General features: G+C 44.9%; 1 protein-coding gene across 3 annotated transcripts in view; it reads right to left on the bottom strand.

Annotated features, from left to right (window-relative positions):
* TULP4 (TUB like protein 4) overlaps positions 1-25,912 on the bottom strand; it is a 265,857-nt gene that overhangs the window by 187,327 nt on the left and 52,618 nt on the right. The gene's annotated exons all lie outside the window — the stretch shown is intronic.

Below are 25,912 nucleotides of genomic sequence, written 5' to 3'. Positions count from 1 at the left end.
CGCAGACCCTAGCAAATTCACTCCACCAAGACAGACCTTGCTTTGAGCACAGACTATGCAACAAATGCTAAAGTCTCTCCCCTCAAAAGGCAGCATTTTAGTTCTTTTACATATAGTTGTCCTTCACATTTGAAGACGATGATGAAATTTACCTACTAGTGGAAAAAGCACGGGACTGGGACTCAGAAGATGTGGGTTCTAAACCCGGCTCTGCCACATGTCTGCTGTAGGACCTTGAGCAAGCCACTTAATTTCTCTGTGTCTCAGTTCCCTCATCTTACAGATGAGGGATTCAATACCTGTTCTCCCTCCAATTTAGAGTGTGAGCCCCATGATGGACAGCGACTGTGTTCACCCTAAATATCTAGAATCTACAACAGCACTTAGTAAAATACCTGACACAGTAAGCACATAACAAATACCACTATATTATTAAGAAGCCTACGGTGGGATACGAACTAAATATGATTTGATTATCATGTATTTCCCCAGAATTTAGTACAGGGCTTGGAAATATCAGCACTTAAAGAGGTCAATGTGAGACTCACCATCCCAGCCACACTGGGCAAACAAAAAGGGTATTCCTTGTGGTGTAGGATACTTGATACTTTCAGGGCCTAGCACTGTTTTCTCACTTACCTTCTTGTCTGTCACTCCTTCCAAAGCTTTCGCAAAGGAGTTTGGGGCAGGAAGACAACAACTTCCCAGAAGAGCCCCTGACCCTTTTTCAGGACATAAGCAAGTACAGGAACACAGAGGTCAAAAGAGATTTAAAAAAAAAAATCATGGAGGGGGAAGTTTATCCTGCTTGCTGCCCTCCTGCTGCTTTAGTCCTTAAACTCCTTACCATTGGCTTTAAACATTCAATCACCTTGCCTCCTCCTACGTCACCTCACTTCTCTCCTACTACAACCCGGGCCGCAAACTTTCTCTGATGCCAACTTATTCACTGCACCTCGATCTCTCGCCGCCAACTTCTCACACACATCTTCCTTCTGGCTCGGAATGCCCCCCCTCTCCATATAATAATAATGATGGCATTTATTAAGAGCTTACTATGTGCAAAGTACTGTTTCATATCTGACAGAAAATTATTCTCCCCTTCTTCAAAGCCTTACTGAAGGCACATCAACAAGAGGCCTTCCCTGATTTAGCCCTCATTTCCTCTTTTCCCACTCTCCTCTGCATCAGTCTTTCTCCTTTCACAACACTAATGTACATGTCCATAATTTATTTGTCTTAATATCTGTCTCCATTCATTCAATCATACTTATTGAGTGCTTATTGTATGCAGAGCACTGTAATAAGCGCTTGAGATACAACAATAAACAGAGACATTCCTTCCCCACAACGAGCTCACAGTCTAGAGGACTGTGGACTGTCTCCGCCTCTGTACTGCAAGCTTGTTGTGGGCAAGGACTGTGTCTGTTGTAACTCTTGTATTGTTCTCTCTCAAGCGCTTAGTACAGTGCTCTGCACACAGAAAATGCTCAATAAATACAAATGATAATCCAAGGCCCCCAACCCACTGAGAACTAATGGCGGAGGGAGATCAACTCCCTTAAAATTTCAATTCATTATTTTGTTTCTATTTTCTTAAGGTCATCACTCAACTGCAGAGCCAAGCCTCACTAATTAATCATGTCATATCAGCTGGGAATTATCTCTTTAATAATTCAATTTCCCATAATCCAGGGCCCAGACCTAATATCCTTAAATTGAATGACTTACAAAAGGCCTCTAGGAATTCTGGTAGGAGCATACATCCCTGATATGATGCAACTGTCACCACTCTACTCACTGGAACCCAGCTTTCAAAGGCCAAGAAAGGGAAGATTTGCTTTTCATTTCAGAAGAAGACATATGTCACCTCAATTTTTTTTTTTAATCTCAGAAAGAGAGTAGACTGTCTTGAAAATGGATTACATCCAGGGGTTTTGAAAAACACATGAAGCATTTTTATGCTTCAGCAAACATAAATGCTTCTTGGCCACTGGCAGTACAAAACCATTCCTTTAATGTGACCAGAGACTGACCAGATATTCATTTGGACTCTAAATATCAAGTTCATTGCTCAGATTTCATTCCAATGATCAGCTACACTGGGTTCTCTTGGCCAGATATTTAGTTAAGAGTCGACTAAAAATATCTGATCCAGATTGGTGGAAGTATACTTCATACGCACACACTGACCGGTGAAATCAACACGAGCGGGATGAAATTCAGCAAGCATTTAAGCTTCAATGGTGATAGATATTTTAGAAATATCAGTGGCTGTCAACAAACAACAAAAATGTTTCATTGGTCAGAGAAGGAGAAAGGGTTGTAAGAGTGTAGCACACTTTGAAGGAAAAATGTCTGGGTTTCCCAACTCACACATCAAATCAGAGACCCAAGATAGCGGTATCTGTTAAGTGCTTACTATGTGTCAAACACTATTCTAAGAGTTGGGGTAGATACCAGCTAATCAGATTGGACAAAGTCCTTGTCCCACATGGGGCTCACAGTCTTAATCCTCATTTTAAAGATGAAGGAACTGAGGCCCGGATAAGGGAAGTAACTTGCCAAGATCACAATATAGATACCAGACTATGAAACTAAACCTCGAATAATTTGAGCCAGGATGTATATTCCCCTTTTGCATTTCTCAGCTTGTGCAATGTTTTTCCGGGAAGCTCTTATTAATACTATATTAATGGGTTGCTCCCCCTTTTCCTGGGTTATATGGTTTATACATGATAATGGCCTCATAATGACTGAATACCCTAAAACTAGGGTTGGCAAAGCCTGGTTCTTTTTGCAGCGTTATGGGCTAACTGGGGGTGGGGGAGTGCTGAAGACCTCCCTCTGAACCCGCCGACAACACACCATCACCGCTGCCACCTACTCCAAACCGGGGCTGGGGACTCCATCCAGAGTGGCTTAGTGGTTAAAGCATAGGCCTGTGAGTCAGAAGGACTCGAGTTCAAATTCCAGCTCCACCACATGCCGGTTGTGTGACCTTGGGCAAGTCACTTCACTGGGCCACAGATACCTCATCTGTAAAATAGGGATAAGAGTGTGAGCCCCATGTGAGACAGGAACTGTGTCCAACCTGATTAACTTGTAGCTACCCCAGCACTTAGAATGGTGCTTGGTACATAGTAAGCGCTTAACGAGTACTACAATTATTATTATCCGCCACTACCGCCACTTGGGAGGGAAAAAGGGAGGGCAGGGCGATGGAGTTGGCTACAATCAGCTCCCTGAGCACTTTTAGTCCGTCAGTCGGTCAATCGTATTTACTGAGCACTTACTCTGTGCAGAGCTCTGTATTAAGTGCTTGGGAGAGCACAACGTAACAGACACACTCCCTGCCCAAAATGAGCTTACAGTTTAGAGCGGAAAACAGATATTAATGTAAATAATGCAGTGGGCTGCCTGCCCACAGCCCGCTGGTGGGTTGGGCAAGGGGATGCAGTGTCTAGAAGGCGCCACACCTGGTCCCCTGCCTCAGACGCCTCTGGGAGACAGGAAGGCACATTGGGGCCCAGCAGGTGGCCAGTGTGGGGCCGCCATTCCCCCAACGCTCTCCGAAAAGGGGATCCTTGCTCCTTGCTCCGATCAGGCCAGGGAGGGAGTTCTTGCCCCTCATGTCAGCCTGAGGGGAGAGGAGTCCCCAGCCACCAAGGGAGCTCTCGGGGAACTTTTGGGAACCAGGAGGGAAAGGACAAGGGCATATGGATGGAGGAAGGGAGCAGATGACCAACAGTTGAGGGACAGGCGCAGGAGCAGAATGACTGACTACCAACAGAAGCAAGATGAAGGGCAGGAGGAAAGCCAAAGTCCAGGCCACAGCCTGCTGCTAACATCCTCCCTCTGCCCTTCTTCCTTCCCTTTCCCCCCCTCCCACTGATCTCCTACCCCTCCCCTGTCTCCCTTCCCCTCCCTTTTCCCTTCTCCTCCCTGCTCTCCTTGCCCCTGCCCCATCCCCCTCTCTTCCCCTCCCCAGTGGCAGGAACAGATGTTGTTATAAAGCAACTGCCCAGAACCATGACATCATCACACTGTGCTGTGTGCAGCAGAAGGCGATATGGCAGACCATAAACAACGTGGCCCTCTGCACAAGCGTTTGCTCAAGGACTGCATTTCATTGGACTCTGCGGCACAAAAGGGTTGCCAACCTTGCTCTAAATCAACTGATCAACAGTGATATCTGATTTCTAACACTTGGCAGTTTTGTGCGTGTATTCTCTGTACTCTTGCCACCGAGCACATAATTCTATAGTCACCACCCTAGAAAGGTGTGCCCTACATTTATAATGATTATGGTATTTGGTAAGCACTTAATATGCCACAATAATAATAGCGGTATTTGTTAAATGCTCATTTGCCAAGCACTGTACTAAGTGCTGGGAAAGATACAAGCAAATCAGGTTGGATACAGTCCCTGTCCCACACAGAGCTCACAGTCTTAATTCCCATTTTACAGATGAGGTAACAGGCACAGAGAAGTAAACTGATTTGCCCAAGGCCACACAGCAGACAAGTGGTGGAGTCGGAATTAGAACCCAAGGCCTTCTGACTCCTTGCTCTAGCACTACAACATGTCTAAGTCGAAAACTGATCTAAGTGCTGGGGTAGATATAAGTTAATGTTGGACACAGACCCCATCCCACATGGGGCTCACTGTCTGAGTAGGAGGGAGAATAGGCAGTGAATCCCCACTTTATTGATGAAAAAAATAATAATAATTGTGGTATTTGTTAAGCGCATACTCTGTGGCAGGTATTATACTAAGCACTGTGGTAGATACAAGATAATTGGATTATACACAGTCCTTGTCCCAAATAGGGCTCACAGGTTTCATTCTCATTTTATAGCTGTGGGGACTGAGGCATAGAGAAGTAAAGTAACTTGCCCAAAGTCACATGGCAGATGAGTGGCGGTACCGGAATTAGAACCAGGTCCTTCTGATGCCCATAACTTAATAATAATAATGTTGGTATTTGTTAAGCGCTTACTATGTGCAGAGCACTGTTCTAAGTGCTGGGGTAGATACAGGGTAATCAGGTTGTCCCACGTGAGGCTCACAGTTTATCCCCATTTTACAGATGAGGTAACTGAGGCACAGAGAAATTAAGTGATTTGCCTACAGTCACACAGCTGACAAGTGGCAGAGCCGGGATGTTAAGTGACTTAAACCAAGGACACACAACAGAGTGGCAAGTGGCGGAGCTAGAATTAGAACCTGGGTTCTAATCCAGGTCCTCTGACCCTCAGGCCCATGCCCTTTCCATTAGGCCTAAAGCAATCAATGGCAGAGAAGAAGGTGTCTCTCTCTCTCTCTTTCACACACACACACACTCTGCCTCCCCCAGAAAAAAAACATCTTTTTTTTCTGAGCGAACTGCCTTGTAGCCAAACCGCTAACAAAATCCAGGATCTATTCATCCATGAAGTAGGGGAGGGTATGTCTTGGGTTATTTCAGAGTCTCCCAGAGAGGATCTCATGCCACTCACTGAGTGCTGGCTGTTCACTAGTCAACCTCGCATTCCCCTCCTAGATGATGACATAAGGATGCAGCACAATTACCTAAGCCAGACTCCTCTGGCCTTCAGCCAATTCGGAAACCCCAGTCTGCAATCACGCTCATGATCTCGCAGGGTGGAGAGGGTCCTAATCTTAGGCTTGCTAGCTCAGACGTGGCAGAAGGGAATTAGTGTGGAGAGAGCCCTGAAATGAACCTTACCTGAGGTGCCCAGAGACCACAAAATCCAGCACTACACAACCAGAGAAGCAGTCTCAGCTCGACAACAAGGTGGCCTGCTGGATAGAGCACAGGCCTGAGAGTCAGAGAGACCTGGGTTCTAATCCTGGCTCCACCAACTGTCTGCTTTGTGACCTTGGGCAAGTCGCTTTACTGCTTTGGGCTCCAATTTCCTCACCTTATAATGGGAATTCAATATTTGTTCTCTCTCCTTCTTCAACAAGATACATTACCTTGGAAGCAACATGGCGAGGTGAATAAAGCACAGGCCTGGGAGTCAGGAGGTCATGGGTTCTAATCTCAGTTCTGCCACCTGTCTGCTGTATGACCTTGGGCAAGTCACTTCACTTCTCTGTGCTCCAGTTCACTCATCTGTAAAATGGGGATTTAGATGGTGAGTCCCACATGGGTCAGGGACAAAGTCAACCCAATTTGCTTGTTTCCTGGCACACAGTAAGCACTTATCAACTTTCAATAGAAGCAGCATAGCCTAATGGAGAGAACACCAGAATGGAAGCCAAAAGACCCTGGGTACCATTCCCGATTCGGCCACTGTCTGCTGTGTGACCTTCGGCAAGTAACTTTATTTTCTGGGCTTCAGTTCCCTCATCTATAAAACAGGGATTAAGATGTGAGTTTCATGTGGTGCATGAACCGTGCCCATCCTGATTTGCTTGTTTCCACCCCAGTGTTTACTACAGTGCCTGACATATAGTAAGTGCTTAACAAGTACCATATAATTTTTTTTAATTGGGTAGGTAGACACCCTGCAGCACAGAGTGCTCTGGCTCAGACTGGATCGATACCCCCTTGTCTCCAGGGCTCCTCCGGTCTGGAAAGTCTTGATGCTTTCTCCAATTCTTTCCCTGACAGCATAGCCGTGTGGCTGTGGAAAGAGAGAAATTAGAGAGACTAGGGCTAAGGCTCGGGGGCCGGAACCCTGCAGAGTTCCACTGAGGAGCAGAGTTCTTTTACCACAGTTCTTATGACTGTATACCCCAGCACTTAGTAAGGTGCTCAGGATTTAGTGTTTAACAAATACCACGATTATTATTAATATCATTATTATTATTACTGCCATTAGTGAGGTAAGCCAATAGTTCTCTCATTCCAAGATTCTGTTTCTGACAACAGCATGCTTGGAGAAACCGGGATGATGGTTGCTCTTCTTGACATCATCCTAATGCTAAACAATGAGCCAGGTAACATAACTAACTTTCTTCTCCATGACTTTTATCCACACCTCTCTTGGATCAGCTGATAATTTTGGCCCACACAACTCCCTGTGACAATGAATCCCAGGCACTTCCCACCTGCTGAGCAAAGAAGTGCTGCTTTGGAGTTGTTTGGGGCCAGGAATGCGTCTGTTATGTCACTGTGTTTCTTCCCCCGTCCCAGCCCCACAGCACTTATGTACATACCTGTAATTTTATTTATTTGTATTGATGTCTGTCTCCCCCACTCTAGACTGTAACCTAGTTGTGGGCAGAGAATGTCACCACTTATTGTTGCATTGTACTGTGTGCTCTGCACACAGTAAGCGCTCAATAAATATGACTGAATAAATATGACTGAGTGAATGAATACTCTCTCAAATGCTTAGTACAGAGCCCTGCAGAGCACTCGATAAAAACGTTTGATTGACTGATTGATTTTCATGCTTTTCACCTACCTCCAAGCCACACGGGGAATTGCCAACTGAGATAGGTAGACTGGGGGAAAAGGTGCCAGTCATCCTATGAATCAGCCTGAGGCTGAACCAACTTCTGGGAATTAGCAGCCAGAGGATATTGATGCCTGCATCCCGCTCGATGTCGTCTCATTCCCTCTTTGCTGTCCTTCCACTACCGAACAATGTTCCAATGGAACAATGAAGGAAAACAAACAGAGATAATGGGATGAGGGGAAAAAAACAGCAACGGGCAACTGGCTTTGTAAAAGTTCCCGTGGCACTGGCTTGCCATGGCTGCCTGCAGCAACATCAACAGCCCCTAAAATCGGTGCCAAAAATCCACTTATTATGATGGCCTACTGTGACCTGTAATTAATTAGTTGCCAGCATATCTCTTTCTGTTCCTTTCAGTAGCATTTGGGGCTTTGAGAGTCAAAGGGAAGAAGCTGCCAATGGATTGTCCTCCAAGCCATGGCACCAACATTCTGCCCCTCCCTGGCTACAAACAGCATGGCCTAGTGGATACAGCATAGGCCTGGGAGTGAGAAGGACCTGGGTTCTAATCCTGGCTCCACCACTCATCAGATGGGGGATCTTGGGCAAGTCACTTAATTTGTCTGTGCCTCAGTTCCCTAATCTGTAAAATGGGGATTAAGACTGTGAGTGCCATATGGGAAAGGGACTGTGTTCAACTTGATGAGCTTATATCTACCCCAGCACTTAACAAATCCCATCATCATCACTGCCTGGCTATTTGCAGGTGGCTCCCGAGCCCCAGATCCAGCCAAGACCAAAGCTCTGGTTGTTGCCTCCCTTTTTCTACCTCTGCCCTCATACATCCTTCTTTGATCCTAGGAAGGTGAGGAGGGAGGGCATTCCAGGACCACGGGAGGACGTGGCCCAGGGGTCGACAGCGAGATAGGCGAGACCGAGGGACGGTGAGGAGGTGGGCGGCAGAGGAGCAGAGCGTGCGGGGTGGGCAGTAGAAAGAGAGAAGGGAAGAGAGGTAGGAAGGGGCAAGGTGATGGAGAGCCTTGAAGCCTAGAGTGAGGAGTTTTTGTTTGGAGCGGAGGTTGATAGGCAACCACTGGAGGTGTTTAAGAAGGGGAGTGACATGCCCAGATCGTTTCTGCAGGAAGATGAGCCGGGCAGCAGAGTGAAGAATAGACTGGAGCGGGGCAAGAAGGGAGGAAGGGAGATCAGAGAGAAGGCTGACACAGTAGTCTAGCCGGGATATAACAAGAGTCTGTAGCAGTAAGGTAGCCGTTTGGGTGGAGAGGAAAGGGCGGATCTTGGCGATATTGTAAAGGTGAGACCGGCAGGTCTTGGTAACGGATAGGATGTATGGGGTGAACGAGAGAGACGAGTCAAAGATGACACCAAGATTGCGGGCCCAAGAGACGGGAAGGATGGTCATGCCATCCACGGTGATAGAGAAGTCTGGGAGAGGACCGGGCTTGGGAGGGAAGATGAGGAGCTCAGTCTTGCTCATGTTGAGTTTTAGGTGGCGGGCCGACATCCAGGTGGAGACATCCTGAAGGCAGGAGGAGATGCGAGCCTGAAGGGAGGTGGAGAGGGCAGGGGCAGAGATGTAGATCTACGTGTCATCTATGTAGAGAGGGTAGTCAAAGCTGTGAGAGCGAATGAGTTCTCCATGGGAGTGAGTGTAAATGGAGAACAGAAGAGGGCCAAGAACTGAAGTGTTCCCATAGCTTCAGAAACCATCTCTACATGGCTCACTCCCAATTCTACCAAGCTGGCCTGACCTTGCTCCTCCTCTGCAATCTTGCATTTCCCCCAGCACGTCGCTGCACGGATGTCCCATCAGCATCTCAAGGTCTGTGTGTTCTGAACTGATCTTCCCACCCAAATCCTCCCCTCCCCAACCTTTCCCTTCACAGATGACCACACTGCCCTCCTCTCCTTTTCTTAAGCTTACAACCTTGGCACTATCCTTGAATTCTCCCTCTCTTTCAACTCACATTTTCAATCTGTCACTAAGTCTTGCCATATATTCCTTCACAGCATTTCCAGTTTCCGCTCCTTCCTCTCCACCCGAAGGGCCACCTCACTGGTTCAGGTACTTTGAATGTACCAGTTTGACTATACCAGTTTGACTTCTGCCATCAGCCTCCTCGAGGATTACCAGGTTTCAAATCTCTTCCCTCTCCAATCCACACTTCCCTCTGCTCCCCAGATGGTTTTTCTAAAATAGTGATCTGTGCACGTCTCTCTATCTTTTCCAAATCTCCAATGGTTGCCCACTCCTCTCCATATCTGACAGAAACTCCATTCTTGAAGTTACTGAATCAGCACTCTCCCTCTGATTGAACCATTCTTCTACCCCAGTTTACACTCCTCATTCCATTCCACCTATAACCTACCCATTGGGTCTCATTTTGAACTCCCCCAACTATTAACCTTTTGCTCCTGTCTTGACCTCCCTTCTCTGTCACATCTAACCTATCAATTGTATTTACTGAGTGCTTACTGTGCACAGAGCACTGTCCTAAACTCTTGGGACAGTTTTGGGACCAAAAGAGTTAGTAGGCATGTTTCCTGCCCACAGTGAGCTTACAGACTAAAGGGGGAGACAGACACTAATATAAATAAATTGCAGCTATGTGCTCTGGGGTTGAGGGGGCGGTGAAAAAAGGGAGAAAAACCAAGTGCAAGAGTGATGCAGAAGGGAGTGGGAGAAGAGGAAATGGGGACTTTATCAGGGAAGGCCTCTGATCATTGCTCTCCCCACCTTCAAAGCCTGTCTGAACTAACAGCTCCTCCAAAAGGCCTTCTGTAATTGATTTAAGCTTGTCATGGGCAAGGAATGTGTCTACCAACTCTGTTGTACTGTACCTTCCCCAGCACTTAGTACAGTGTTCTGCACATAGTAAGCACTCAAATACAATTGATTGATTTACAGTTCTCTAAGTGCTTCTGGACTCCCACCTCCTCATAGCATTTGTAGACATATCTTTTCAATCAGCTAATTCTTCCTATTATAATTTATTTTAATATCGAGACTGTAAGCTCCTAGACGGCAGGCATCAGGGCTACTAATTGGATAGATCTTTGCCACGTGTTTAGTACTGTGCTCGGTACACAGTAGAAGATCAATAAATACAATTGCCTGATGGGCTGCTCAGAAAGCTGCTGCCAGACTCTTTAGCTCCTTAATGTTCCCCCTATCCCACCAGAGGCAGGTGATCAATCAATCGTTCCTATTTAATAATAATAATAATGTTGGTATTTGTTAAGCGCTTACTATGTGCCGAGCACTGCTCTAAGCGCTGGGGTAGACACAGGGGAATCAGGTTGTCCCATGTGGGGCTCACAGTCTTAATCCCCATTTTACAGATGAGGGAACTGAGGCACCGAGAAGTTAAGTGACTTGCCCAAAGTCACACAGCTGGCAAGTGGCAGAGCTGGGGTTTGAACCCATGACCTCTGACTCCAAAGCCCGTGCTCTTTCCAGTGAGCCACGCTGCTTCTCAAGCTTTACATTTACTGAAAGCTTACTGTGTGCAAAGTCTTGTACTAAGCGTTTGAAAGAGTACAATATGACTGGATGTTTTCCCTGCCCACAACGAGCTTAAAATCAACCTCCAATACAACAGAAGCAGCGTAGCCTAAGGGAAAGAACACCGGACTGGAAGCCAAAAGACCCTGGGTTCTACTCCCGATTTGGACACCGTCTGCTGTATGACCTTGGGCAAATAACTTTATTCTCTGGGCCTCAGTTCCCTCATCTATAAAACGGATTAAGACTGTGAGTGCCATGTGGGGTATGAACCGTGCCCAACCCAATTTGCTTGTGTCCACCCCAGCATTTAATAGAGTGCCTGACATAAAGTAAGCACTTAAGAAGTACCATATAATTTTTTTTTAATAAGTTAGGTAGACACCCTGCACAGTGTATTCTCGCTCAGATTGGATCGATACCCCTTGTCTCCAGGGCTCCTCCGGTTTGGAAAGTCTTGATGCTTTCTCCGATTCTTTCCCTGACAGCATAGCCTTGTGGCTGTGGAGAGAGGTTAGAGAGACCAGGGCTAAGGCTCGGGGGCAGTTCCAGTGAGGAGCAGAGTTTGGGTGATTGCCAGTGTGGTGCTGTCAGCGGAGGACAACAAAGTCTCTCCACAACCATTCGGATCACCCTGCCCCAAGCCTACGCCCAGGCCTGTCAAAACAGGCCTGAGTCACCAACCCAGCATAACTCCGCCGAAACGTGGCTAGAGACTAACTTCCCTTTAGAGACATCTAGAGACTCTTCTCTGGTCCTCTCCTTTGCTCTACTGATTTGAAGTGTTAGAATTGTTATAAATGTTCCTGGGCCAATTAAAAAGTGATGTGTATTTTGGAGGTGCATTAAAACAATAAAATTTAGGAAATAATGCTGTCAGTACTTTTACCTGTGAACACCGGAAGGACCATGTATTCTACCTAAAAACTAACACTTTCCAAGTTCTTTACAGCCTAGCCTCATTTTTTTTAAGGTATTAGTTCAGCACTTACTCAATTACCTTCATTTAAGCCGAGCGAGCTACATAAGGTATGCTATATCAAACAGAGAATGCTAAATCACCTCCAAGGAGATGGGCTTCCTTTCTGTGACAAAAAGCATGCAAACATAGCTTCACCCCCAAATTTCACAAAAATAATTTTACTGAGGATGCTAAAAAATAATAAGTACAGAGTTTTATTTCAGACACCTTTTTTAGATATCCCATAAGAACAGGCCTTAACGGTTCTTTCAAAAGTACCTCCCAAGTGTATACTACAAAGGGAACGGATGAGGCCTCGCCTCACATTATTAACATCCTTAATGCCAGAATGCTCTAAGACCTGTGGCTAGTCAGAGGTCTGACAAGGCTGAAATTTCACCATCTGACCACCCCCCGTTCTGCGGGGGCCCACACCCTGTTTAAAACAAGTGGAGCCTCAACACTACAGCCTACAGAACCAGCCAAACAGGAGTGGGAATGGAAACTACTACCCACCTGTGGCATTTTCTATCACCTTGCCCCCTCCTACCTCACCTTGCTGTTCTATACTACACAACCCAGCTGGCACACTTCTCTCCCCTAATGCCAATCTACTCGCTGTACCTGGATCTTGTCTATCTCACCACCGCCCTCCCACCCACATCCTGCCTCTGGCCTAGAACACCCTCTCGCCTCGAATCTGACAGACAATCAGATCACTCTCCCCACCTACAAAGCCTATCTCCTCCACATCTCCTCCAAGAGGCCTTTCCCAACTAGACCCTCATTTTCTCTTCTCCTACTCCTTTCTGTGCCACCCTTGCACTTGGATTTGTTCCCTTTATTCAACCTTCTCTCAACCCCACAGCACTTATGCCCATATCCATAATTTATTTATATTAATGTCTCTCTCCCCTTCTACACTGGAAACTCATTGTGGGCAGGGAACATATCTACTGTTCTATTCTACTGTACTCTCCCAAGCTTAGCATAGGGTTCTGCAAGTGCTCAAAAAATGACTGAACAATTGATTTTTATGTATGGTGGATTGCTGGCACCTGAATGGCATGAAAGCTCCAGATCATATACCCCTAAAATGGCTGGGAGGAAGGTATAGAGGTCATATAAGAAAGTCTGAACCTGGTATGGATCCAGTTGAATGCAACTATGGCCTGGTTTAATAAGAACTATTATTATCATTGTGGTATTTATTAAGCACTTACTATGTGTCAGTTATTGTTCTAAGCACTGGGGTAAATACAAGCTAATTGGATCAGAAACAGTCCCTGTCCCTCATGGGGGTCACAGTCTAAATAGAAGGGAGAGCAGGTAATGAATTCCCATTTTATAGATGAGGAAACTGAGGCACAGAGATGTGAAGTAGTCTGCCCAAGGTGACAGAGAAGGCAAATTACAGAGCTGGGATTATAACCTGGGTCCTCTGACTCCCAGGCCCATGCTTTTTCCCCTACACTATGCTGCTTCCATAGCTCTGTGACTGATACCCAGGGAGTGTTTCACTGCCAGTGTATGACATTCATAAATTTGGGACAAACTGAGGAAAAGGGACTCAAAGGAGCAGAAACTATCAACAAATAGCTCATTCCTCCCAAGTGGCAGGGAACTTCCCACTACCTATTGCCTTAGATTGTGAGCCCCTGCGAGGGACTGGGACCCTGCCTAATGCCCATCTGTCTGTACTCTCCCAGAGCTTAGTAAAGTGCCCTGCACACAGTAAGTGCTTAGCAAATGAGAAGGAGCATGGCTTAGTGGACAGAGCACAGGCCTGGGAGTCAGAAGGACCTGGGTTCTGATCCCGGGTGCGCCACTTTTTGGCTGTGTGACCTTGGGCAAATCACTTCACTTCTCTGTGCCTCAGTGCCCTCATCTGTAAAATGGGGATTAAAATTGTGTGCTCTATGTAGGATAAGGTTTGTGTCCAATCTGATTTGCTTGTATCCACTCAAGCGCTTAATACAGTGACTGGCACTTAGTAAGCTCTTAACAAATGCCACAATTATTATTATTAGCTTGTATCTACCACAGCATTTAGTACTGAGCCTGGCACATGGTAAGAGCTTAAACACCAGTAATAAAATACCATTATTAGTACCATTGTATTGGGCATTAAATCCAAGGCCCAAAGAACAATGCTGCCAGACTAACACCAGATTTGAAATTCAAGTTTGCCATTTTCACATAGCTCTACTCATTTAAGAAAAGTCTCTCATCATATGCTCTGATGCTTCCACCGCCACCACCCCCATCCCCCCGCAAAAAAAAAATTTACAGTTATGGATTTGGAAAGGATCAAGGAAACATCACAAAGTTTGTCAATTATCAACCACCTAAAGGAATCCTACTGAGATTTGGCCACCCTCTAAACATCACCTGTTTTTCCCACTGTTCTGGCAATGTCTCTGAGCTAGTACCATCTGTCTGTGGATCAATGGCCATTTTCCTCCCTCAGGTTCATTTCTGAACCTCACTCCCAACCACTACTTATGCAATGCCATAACGCACATGGAACTACTCGACAGGTCCCTGGCATCCCAATAACAGGCTCTTGATCAACCCCATGTGAACGCACCTTAAGGTCAATAAGCAAGTCCCAAGCACTTTGGCCAGAAAGCTGGAAGAAGAACCGCCTCAGAATTTTGAAAGAGCATCAAGATCCAGAGACTTCTTTCAAGGGTTTCAGGAAAACTATGAGAAGCAGCATGGCCTAGTGGATGGAGCAAGGGCCTGATAGAAGAACCTGGGCTCTAATCTCCACTACGCAACTTGTCTGCTGTGTGACCTTGGGCAAGTCATTTCACTTCTTTGCCTCAGTTATCTCATCTGTGAAATGAGGATTAAGACTGTGAGCCCCAAGTGGGACATGGACTGTATCCAACCTGATTAACTTGTATCTAGCCCAGCGCTTAGTAGTACCTGGCACATAGTAAGTGCTTAAAAATGCCATATAAAATAAAACAGTTGTAATAATAATATTTCTTAAGCCCTGAGCTCTGTACTGAATGCTGTGAAAAAGTCACCAGGTGGCAATTAGCCATGGGCCCCGAAGAGCAGGGATGGTCACAATCTATGACTGCTAGATGGAGGAGAGAACGAGACAGACTTGTCAGGAGAAATGAAACAATCAAACATTAAAACAACATAAAAGACAAGCACACAAAATAAGGAGTAAGACACTGTACTAAGCGCTGGGGTGGATACAAATAGGGTTGAACACAGTCCCTGGCCCACAAGGAGCATACAGTCTCAATCCCCATTTTACAGATGAGGTAACTGAGGCAAAGGGAGGTGAAGTGCCTTGCTCAAGGTCACACATCAGACAAGTGAGAATTATCATTGAGCAAAGGAAGCAATGGAAAGCATGAGCCAACAAAGTCATGACTGACCTTACCGCTTCCTTTACACCAACACTTTCAACCTTCTTCACCACTAGACCTTTTACCAAGTCTCAGAAAAATTGAGTTGCAGCTCCTTTCATTATCATGCTGCCCACTCTAGTGGAAGTATTCATCAGCGGTGAAATGGCCAGAAATAAAGCAGTCACAGAGAGGAAGAGAAGCAAAGGCCTGGATAAACATGTCCTTTTCAGACAGAGTGACTGTCTGCCTGGAGCTTTCCGCCATCTCAGCCATTTTTTAATGGTATTTGTTAAGTGCTTACTATGCGGTAATTAATCAACACTTGGATAGATACAAGCTAATCAGGTTGGACACAGTCCCTGTCCCACAAGGGGCTCATAGTTTTAATCCCCATTTTACAGATGAGGGAACTGAGGCCCAAAGAACTGAAGTGGCTTGCCTGAGGTCACATGGCAGACAAGTGGCAGAGCCAGGATTAGAACCCAGGTCCTCCTAACTCCCAGACTCCTGCTCTATCCACTAGGCCATGCTGCATCTCTATTGGCTTTCCTTTATAAATTCCAGCATTGATAGTCCCCTTATTTTGGATTGGACTGTTAGCCTAGCAGTTGTAATGAGATGACTGAAATAGGAGTAAAAAGGATCCTCAAAAAGCCACGGTTTAATTAATCATATTTATGGTGTGCTTACTGTGTGCAGGGCACTATACTAAGCGCTTGGGAGAGTACAACACAACAATGTAACAGACACAATCCCTACCCATAACAAGTTTACAATCTAGAGGGGGAGGAATTGGGAGACCTGGTTAGGGTTCCCCACATAACTAACTCAAGGCTCAACCTTAGCCAAGTTACTTCCCTGGTTTTCCGTTTCCCCATCTAGAGGGTAGAAATAAAACTAAATTTGCTTAGAAAGCCAAAAGAGGATTAATTAGGGTTTGTCAAGAGTCTGGAAATCCTTACATGAAGGAAGCTAAGTGCAAAGTATTATTAAACTGATTTTCTTTCCAGCAAGGTTGTAAGTCTAGCATTTATTCAAGATGACTTTCTCTTGGGTATTTCATAATTAGGTCCCACCCACTAAAAAAGTCCAAACATTTATCAGAAATTCTGTAATGCTTTCTGTAAAGGACTATAGTCTATGAGATAAATATTAGAGAAGGCATACTCATGTGCCTGACAGACCCTGGGGAAAAATGTATAGTAAATTCTTTTTAAAGTGGAATTATGGCTTAAGGGAGGTGCTTAAACACAGGTCATAGAGAGCAGCCTCTGTGAAGTCCACTGAGTAATTCACAAATTACTCAAAAATGACATCTACGGTAAATTTCTTGAAGAAAAGGCAAAAATAAACTCAAGATTCATGAAGCGACATCAAGTTTGGCATGCACTCAGATGAATCTTAGACCTTGATGTTCTGAAGGAGAAAATACTAAATAACATTTATTTCTAATCTACAATAAACAAGTCCAGAATCTGTACAACAAAGTCATTATACACTACCCTACCCAAATATAAATTAAGAGTATGCCTTGGCAGAAATCAAGATGATTCAGAGTGAACTGACTGACTGCTTTTATCTAATCCCCACTAAAATATCAAGCAAATCAAGAAGGGAGGAGTAGAAGTTGTAACTGGATACAGATCAATCATCCACTCCCTCTTATTTTTAAATAAAGAAGGAATGGGGGACAGTGAGCAGATTTGTTATTTCAGGAGGGAAAAGGCTCAATAGGACAAAGAGATTATAATCCTCTGAATGTGGACAAAATTTAAGTAGGTCAAGTGGAAAAAACAACCAGAATCAGTAGGAATTCCATAAAACAGCAACAATGAGGAACACAACCCAAATGTAGGTTGCCAGAAGGTACAATAAAAAACACACAGCAGCATAATGCTCAGTGAAACGCACAGGCATGTTTGTTTTGGAAGCTCCGAGCCAGGCGTGTGGGTGGATCCAATTAGAAATGCCAAACTGTTGCACTAAGCAGCCTTCTCCGCTTGTCCCTCTCTTTCCTGCTCCCCATTCCCAATCTCTGAATATCCCAGGAGAACAGTTTTTAAATCTTTCCCTAGAGCATCCTGCCACAAGGACTAAAGCTGTTCACTAGGGCAAATAAACCACTTCCTTAAAACAGGAACAAAACTTGTACGTCAATAGAGCCGTTGTTCAAGTACCACCAGCAGAGTTCCACACACTGGGGAAGATCCTGGAAAATATGGACGTCGTGTCTCTCCACCACTCTCTCTAGTCCATATTTCACTCTGCTACCCAGATCATTTTTCTCCAAAATGTTCAGTCCACGTTTCCCCACTCCTCAAAAACCTCCAGTGGTTGCCCATCCACTTTCACATCAAACAGAAACTCCTTACCATCAACTATAAAGCATTCAATCAATTCAGACTAAGCTCTTTATTTCCCCTATTAGTCCTTCCCACTGCATCAACTATGAACTTGGTGATGTACTTCTTAATCGCTTTGATATTCACCCCAGCCCCACAGTACTTTTGTATATATTCTTATACTCTATTTGCCCGATCCCTAATCTATTTTAATGTCTTTTTCTATAGGCTGTGAGCTCCATAAATCAATCCCATTTACTGATCGCTTACTGTGTGCACTGCACTGGAATAAGCGCTTGGGAGAGTGTGTTATAACAATATAACAGAGTTGGTGACACGTTCCCTGCCCACAATGAGCTTACGGTCTAGAGGGGGACACAGACATTAACATAAATAAATTACAGAGATGTAGGTAAGTGTTGTGAGCTCATTTTGGGTAGGGAACTTGTCTGTTAATTCTGCTGTATTGTACTCTCAAATGCTTAGCAGAGTGCTCTGCATACAGTAAGTGCTCAATAAATATTGACTGATTGTTGTGGGGCTGAGGGAGGGGTGAATCCAAAGGCAAATCCAAGGGTAAGGGGGATGCAGAAGAGAGTGGGAGAAGAGGAGATGAGGACTTAGTCAAGGAAGGCATGTTGGAGGAGACGTGCCTTCAATAAGGTTCTGAAGGTAGGGAAAGCAATCATCGTTTGGCTACGAAGAGGGAGGGCGTTCCATGCCAGAGTCACCACATGGGCGAGGGGTGGGCAGCCGGACAGCCGAGACAGAGCTCCTTGTGGACAGGGAACGTGTCTACCAACTCTGCTGCGCTGAACTTTCCGAAGCATTTAGTACACTGCTCGGCACAAAGTAAGTGCTCAATAAACACCACAGGAAAGGACAAGTCGTCTTGGGCATGCCTCCTTAACATTCACCCAACACAGCTCCCTGAATGCTAGCCAGGAAGAAACCAGCTCTTCCGGGCTATGCTGGCCCTCTCCGCTTCTGCACAACTTCTCAAACCTGAGTCTTTCCAGGTATCCTGGGACAGGGACTTCTCTCTAGGAAGGGTTCCAAGAAGGGGAAAGGGGGCAAGACACAGATCCTTGCAGCTAGAGCCAAAACCTCTAGGCTTTTTTTTAATCTTATCGTATTTGTTAAGCACTTACTATGTGTTCTAAGCTCTGGGTAGATACAAGTTAATCAGAATGCTGAATGTTGTCTTCGTTCCTCTCAAACCACCTTCTAGCCAATCCTCCCTCTCTACTCTACTGCATCCATCATTCACAATACTCACCCTGGCTTGGAACTATCCCCACCCCACGACTCTCCACATCAGATGCTCAATAAATACGACTGAATGAATGAAGTCCTCAAATCCCCTTCTGCCAATGTTCATTTGCTCATTCATTCAATTATATTTATTGAGCACTGTACTATCAGCTGGGGAGAGTACAATATAACAAACAGCCACATTTCCTGTCCACAATGAGCTTACAGTCTAGAGGGGGGGAATGGTCTTTCCCAGATTGATTTCCTAGTACCCTTAACCATTATCAGTTCTTCAGCCAACTCTGGTCCTTATGAATTTATCTGCACCCTCTTTAGCCCTAATGGATGTTCAGTTACTTATTCTGATGTCCTGAATTGTCACGTTTGTCTCCCTGGTTAAAGTGTAAGCTCCCTGGGGGAGAACTTCTTCATTTGGCACCTCCCAAGGGCCTAGAATGGGCCCCCAATGAACACTGCTACTAGTATTTACACCCGCTAAGGGGAGCCTTGATCAGATGCAAACTATAAACCAGCAGAAGCAGCATGGCCTACTGGAAAGAACAAGGGCCTGGAAGTCAGAAGGAACTGGGTTCTAATCCCGACTCCTCTACTTATCTGCTATGTGACCTTGGGCAAGTCAATTTACTTCTCTGTTCCTCAGTTACCTAATATGTAAAATGGTGATTAAGACTGTGAGTCCCACATGGGACGTGCACTGTGTCCCACCTGATTAGCTTGTATCTGCCCCAGTGCTTATTATACTGCCTGGCATTTAGTAAATGCTTACCAAATACCACTTAAAAAAACAAACAAACCAAAAAACCAAAACAGCCTCCCTAGCGGTGCAGGAGCTCTGTGCTGGAAGTCCCCTTCCCTGCATGGGCAGAGGATGAGCAGGGACTGAGCACACATGGCCTGGAACCCCCTAAAACTGGGCTTTTGGGGGACAGCAGCTCAGACCCCAGGACTACTGAATCCTGAACAGTGGGGAGGCTGTATATGGATTGTAACTAAGGACTAATTACTACAGTAATGGGGAATCTGAGGACTCTCACTTCCAGAAACTAGTCATTTATTGCTCTGATCATTCTCACCTTGGATTGTTTTCTTCTTGTTGTTGCTTTGTCAGTCACTGTACTCTTTGGGTAGATACAAGCTTGGACATACTCCCTGTCCCACATGGGGCTCCGTCTTAATCCCCATTTTACAAACGAGGAAACTGAGGCAGAAAGAAGTTAAGTGACTTGCCCATGGTCACCCGACTGAAAAGTGGGGGAACCGGGGTTAGAACCCAGATCCTCTGACTTCCAGGCCCTTACTCTATCCACTTGGCCATGCTGCTTCTCAGATACTTGGTGACTCATTTATTATCATTATTATTATTATTATTATATTTGTTAAGCGCTAATTGTCACGCATTGTTCTAAGCACTGGGGTGGATACAAGTTATTACGTTGATCACAGTCCCTGCTCCACATGGGGTTCACATTCTAAGTAGGAGGGAGAACAAGCACTGACTCCCCATTTTACAGATGAGGAAACTGAGGCACAGAGAAGTTGAGTGACTTTCCCAAGATAACAAAGGTACGTGCCTATACTGTTGCATTCTTCTCTCTTAAAAGCTTAGTACAGTGCTCTGCACATAGTAAGTTCTCAGTAACTACCACTGACTGGCAACTGACAGAGCCTGGATTAGAATCCAAGTCCTCTGACTCCCAGGCCAATGCTCTTTCCATGAGGCCATGCTGCTCCTCTGACTCTGCTGCTTATTGTTGATGCAATCCATTACTTCAGCTGCCTTTGTTAGCTACCTCCACATCGAATGTGAGCCCCACGTGGGAGAGGGGATGATCTGTTATGTTTGTACCTACCCTAGAATTAAGCACGGTGGTTGGCACATAATAACCACTTAATAAATACCCACAATTAATAGGGGTCATGAGTAGAAAATTCTCAAATGGAGATCAGACGTGGTTACATTTTTTAATGGAAACATAATTTGTAGGTGGGGGCACTTGCAAAAAGGTAGAACACAGATTTGATGTCAATATAAAAAATTCCATTTCTTTAAGCTTCAAATACTGCATTATTATTTGCCTTTGCTGTGACATTATGAATGCAATGGTCTGGAGATGCTTCTCAGCAAGGCTAAGACCAGGAAAGTTGATATTTGGCAAGAAAAATACATCAAAACAGTGCTTTACCATGCAGCCATTTGCATTAGCAAAATGAGAAAAATATCCACGACACAGGAAAATTCAATCCAGTAAAAGAATGCAGCCACGATTATGACAAACCCTATTACTAAGAAATTTTTTTTTTTTCCCTGAGAAGGTCCTTTGTCAACAGGAAGGCTTTAAAACAAATCTGCATTCAGAGCTTTCCAAGAAAATACCTGTTCTCCCTTCCCCTTAGACGGTGAGCCCCATGTGGCTATCTAGTATCTAACCTAGCACTTACAGGTTGTGATTGAGACTGTGAGCCCTTAATATGTGTTTGGCACATAGTAAGCACTTAAATGTCAACATTATAATTTTTATAATAATTTCATATGACTATTTTTAAGCAATTCACATTACTGACTGGTTAGTACAAAAAGTTACATGCCCCACTCCCCCAGAGAAGTTTGACTTCTATCAACTGCCCCACTGTGCCACTTGCAAGCACACTCCCCTTTTCAGACCATGTCTCCCCACTCCTCAAGAACCTCCAATGGCTGCTCATCCACCTCCCCATCGAACAGATTTAATGCACTCAATCAGCTCAGCCCCTCCTAGCTCACTTCACTCATCTCCTACTACATCCTAGCCCCCACACTCCATTCCACTAGTGCCAGCTTTCTCACTGTGCCCTGATCTCATCTATCTGAACATCGATCCCTTTCCTTGGTCGTCCCCCTAGCCTGGAACTCCCTCCCTCTCCACATACACCAGACCACCACTCTCTTCATCTTCAAAGCATTATCAAGGTCACATCTTCTCCAAGAGGCCTTCCCCTTAAGCTCTCTTTTCCCCCAGCTCGCTCTCCCATCTGCGTCATCTAGGCACTTGGATCTGTGACCTTTGGAAATTTGATATTTGCCCCACTCCCAACCCTGCAGCACTTAAGTACATATCTTTAAATTATATAATACAAATTACTTTTTCATTCATATTAATGTCTGTCTTCCCCTCTAAACCATAAACTCGCTGCAGGCAAGGAACTTGTCTGCTAATTCTGCTGTACTGTACACTCTCCCAAGCACTTAGTAAAGTGCTTTGCATATAGTAAACCCTCAAAAAATACAACTGATTGATTTCCACTAGGGTCATACTGTTTCACTACATCTTAAACCTTTAATTCTTAAATTAGCCATGAAGACCAACTTTTATACTTAGGGTAAAGGATGCCAGCGAGGTGACCCTAGGCCTTTCTGGGGCCAGAGGAAGACAGCACTTGACTCCCTCCCAATCCAGCAAGACCTCCCAATTCCACAATGCTGCCACAGATGTGGAGAAGGGGGGAGGGGAGGAGGCTGTGAAGGGGGTTGCTGCTACCTGGAGAGGGTATCCTGTGGTTAAAAGCACTTGAACTGATACTAAAGCCCCAAAGCTAACCTCTTCCGCTCTAGACTGTAAACTCATTGTTGAGAGGGAACGTGTCCACCAACTCTGTTGTATTGTACTCCCCTAAGCACTTAACACAGTGCTCTGCGTACAAGTAAGCGCTCAATATGTTGCGTACAAGTAAGCGCTCAATATGTACCACTGATTGATCCTCCCAACCTCGACCAGAAGCAATGTGGCTTAATGGATAGAGCAAGGGCCTGGGAGTCAAAAGGATCTGGGTTTTAATCCCAGAACCCCACTAGTCTGCTGAGTGACCTTGGGCAAGTCACTTCAATTATCTGTGCCTCAGTTATCACGTCTGTAAAATGGAGATTGAGATTGTGAGCCCCACGTGGGACAGAGACCTTTTTGCAGCCTGATTTGCTTGTATTCACCCTAGTGCTTAGTACAGTACGTGGCACATAGTGAGTGCTTAACAAATAACACAATTATTACTATTATTAGTACTATTACTATTAAAAACACCAAGAGTGATTCCTCTGCCAGGCTCTACTAGGCAAAAGCTACAGGCAGGCTACCTTGGCAACAGCCTGGTGGCCTTTGGCACTAAGGCAGAGCACTGGTACTCTGTTGTGGTCACTTCATGCTTTTTTGGATATAAAATTATTGTGTGGACTTTGCAATACCCACCTGCCTATTCACTTGCTGCAACTACACCTCCAGGGAGAAAACGTCTGGTAGGCACGACAGGGTGCAAGTGGCATTGTGCAAACCACTAGCAGAATAATCAATTTCTCCACATGGACCCTCAATTCCAAAATCCTTGGGCCTGTACTGAAGCATGCCCATCACAGTGGGAAACCACTCAAACAGTCAATTGTATTTACTGAGTGCTTACTATGTGGCAGACATGGTAGTAAGCCCTTGGGAGAGTACAATATAACAAACACTTCCCTGCCCACAACAAGCTTAAGAGATTCTATCCATTTACTGACAAGATGGGAGAGGAGGGCTTTGTGCCTGCTATTTTTAAAACCTTTATTGGAATCTATGACTCTTCACTTTCGAGGAGATTTTGGTCTTCTCCCTCTTCAAAGATTATTATTTATCCAAAGGCAAATTTTTTTTTCACTCCACTCAGGCAATAGAGTTCTGTTTCCTAACAATGGGCTGTGAATGCCTTGCCTTAAAGTGTCCGAATGTCCTTTTTTCTTTCTTGCATATGAGCAGGTCCTTAAAACAAGACCATTAAGTCAAGGGAATGTTCCTCCAATTTCCCCACATATTCTGCATTAACCACACTATGAGAGAGCCCTAGACTCACAAACCTTTTTTTAAATTAGGGTTAACTTTAGCTCCAAAGAAGTTAAAATCACTATTTTTATACTTTAAGCCTATAATTTGATTTTAAAACATCACATAGTGGGTTATCATAGAGAACAGAACCAAGTGAGAAGCAGTGTGGTCTAGTGGATAGAGCAGGGGGCTGGGAGTTAGAAGGGCCTGGGTTCTAACCCTGACTCCGCCACTTGTCTGCTATGTGACCTTGGGAAAGTCACTTTAATAATTACAACAAGAATAATAATTGTAGTATTTGTTAGGCATTCCCAGGTACTGATCTAAGTGCTGGGGAAGATACAAGATAATTGGGTTGTACAAAGTCCTTGTCCCACGTAGGGCTCACAGTCTTAATCCCCATTTTACAGATGAGGGAACTGAGGCACAGAGAAGTTTAGTGACTTGCCCAAGATGGTACAGCAGACAAGTGGCAGAGCAGGGTTTAGGACTCAGATGCTCTGACTTCCAGACCTGTCCTCTTTCCACTGGACCATGCTGCTTTCCTGTAAACCATCATGTAACACTGCAGGTTAGTACTCACCTCCATGCACGTTACATTAAACAAGCAAATAATCGAAAAGACACATTCCGCGGGCTTCTCTGTACTACAATTATTAAGGACAGCACCTTGGGTAAACCTCCTGTCACTGAAATTAATCAAACTACAGCTCGCCCGAATGGATGAAATCCACATTAACACCGTGAACATTTCACAATAGGATTATACAGTGAGCACAAAATCACTGCCTTTCGAACAAATGCTACTTGGCTCAAAGGCAGGTTACAATTTATGGGAACATGTCCTTGGACCCCAACAACCGACCTCTGACAGAATCTGCCTGGGCCCTTTTGGGAACTCAGTAGAGAAGAATACCTTTTTCAGGTGGGATGGAAGGTTGGTAATTTATTGCTTTTCACAGTCCCAGAAAGCAGAGAAGGTGCTGGAAAACTGTAAAATTGTGCTCCTGTCCTTCCCATAGGAAAAATAAGCAGAATTTTCAAACTTTTCTGTCAGAAATTAACTGAGAGACTAATATGGTTTCTGGAATTAGATATCAGAACAAAAAGAAATGGGGGGGGGGGGGGGAGAGACAGGAGTAGTATATGCAAAAATACATATTATAAGCTATAGATTTAGTTCAGTCCTACCAAACTCCAAGTAAAGGAGAACTTCGCAAAGGCAGATACCGAGCAAATATTCAGGCTTCTTGATTGGTAAATATACAACACCGCTTCTCCTGTTCAGTATCATGAGGGAACTTGTCAAAATCATAGTCTACTAAGTTCCAGTCAAACAACAGATGCCAAGGGGTGAGAGTAGAAGAGCAGGAGCACGACAAGAAACAATAGAGTACACCTCACTCAATCAATCCTATTTACTGAATGCTCATGTGTGCAGAGCACTGTACTAAGAGCTAGAGAGAGTACAACACAATAATTAGTACACACGCTTCCTGCCCACAACAAGCTTGCAGTCTAGAGGGCTAAAGCGTGAAACCCTAAGCTCCTTGTGGTGAAGGGAGTGGGGGTCAGGCTACTGTCACTGACCCACTTACAAAAGTGTCAATACTCAGAAGAGATTCAATGGGAAGTAGGTGTTTTCTTCTGTATTATGCATTCAAATCACCATTACAGTTTCTTTCTCAACTTCATCCTGAACAGTCCTGATTGATCAACAGGGAACTGAGACCCTGCCTAATGGAGGAAGCAGGAATATCTCTAGAAGGTTCTTCATTATTATTATTACTAGCTGTAATAGTAATAATAATAATAGTAGCATTTATTAAGCATGTATTATGTGCCAAGCGAAGGGTTGGGGTAGATACAAGTTTAACCAGGTTAGACTCAGTCCCTTTCCCAGAGGGGGCGCACAATCTAAGAGAACGAGGAAGCCCATTGGATTAGAAAAGGCATTACATTCCCACTTTATGGATGAGGAAACTGAGGCACAGAGAAGCTAAGTGATTTCCCCAAGGTCACTCAGCAGACAAGTGGCAGAGGTAGGATTAGAACCCAGGTCCTCTGTCTCCCAGGCCTGTGCTCTTTCCACTAGATCATGCTGCTTCTCTAGGAACAGTAATAATAATAATAATGATAATAATGGTATTTGTTAAGCACCTATTATGTGCCAGGCACTTTATAAGTGCTGG

Source organism: Ornithorhynchus anatinus, chromosome 2, assembly GCF_004115215.2.
Source record: "Ornithorhynchus anatinus isolate Pmale09 chromosome 2, mOrnAna1.pri.v4, whole genome shotgun sequence".
Taxonomy (NCBI): Eukaryota; Metazoa; Chordata; class Mammalia; order Monotremata; family Ornithorhynchidae; genus Ornithorhynchus; species Ornithorhynchus anatinus.
This window is presented reverse-complemented; position numbering and strand designations above follow the sequence as displayed.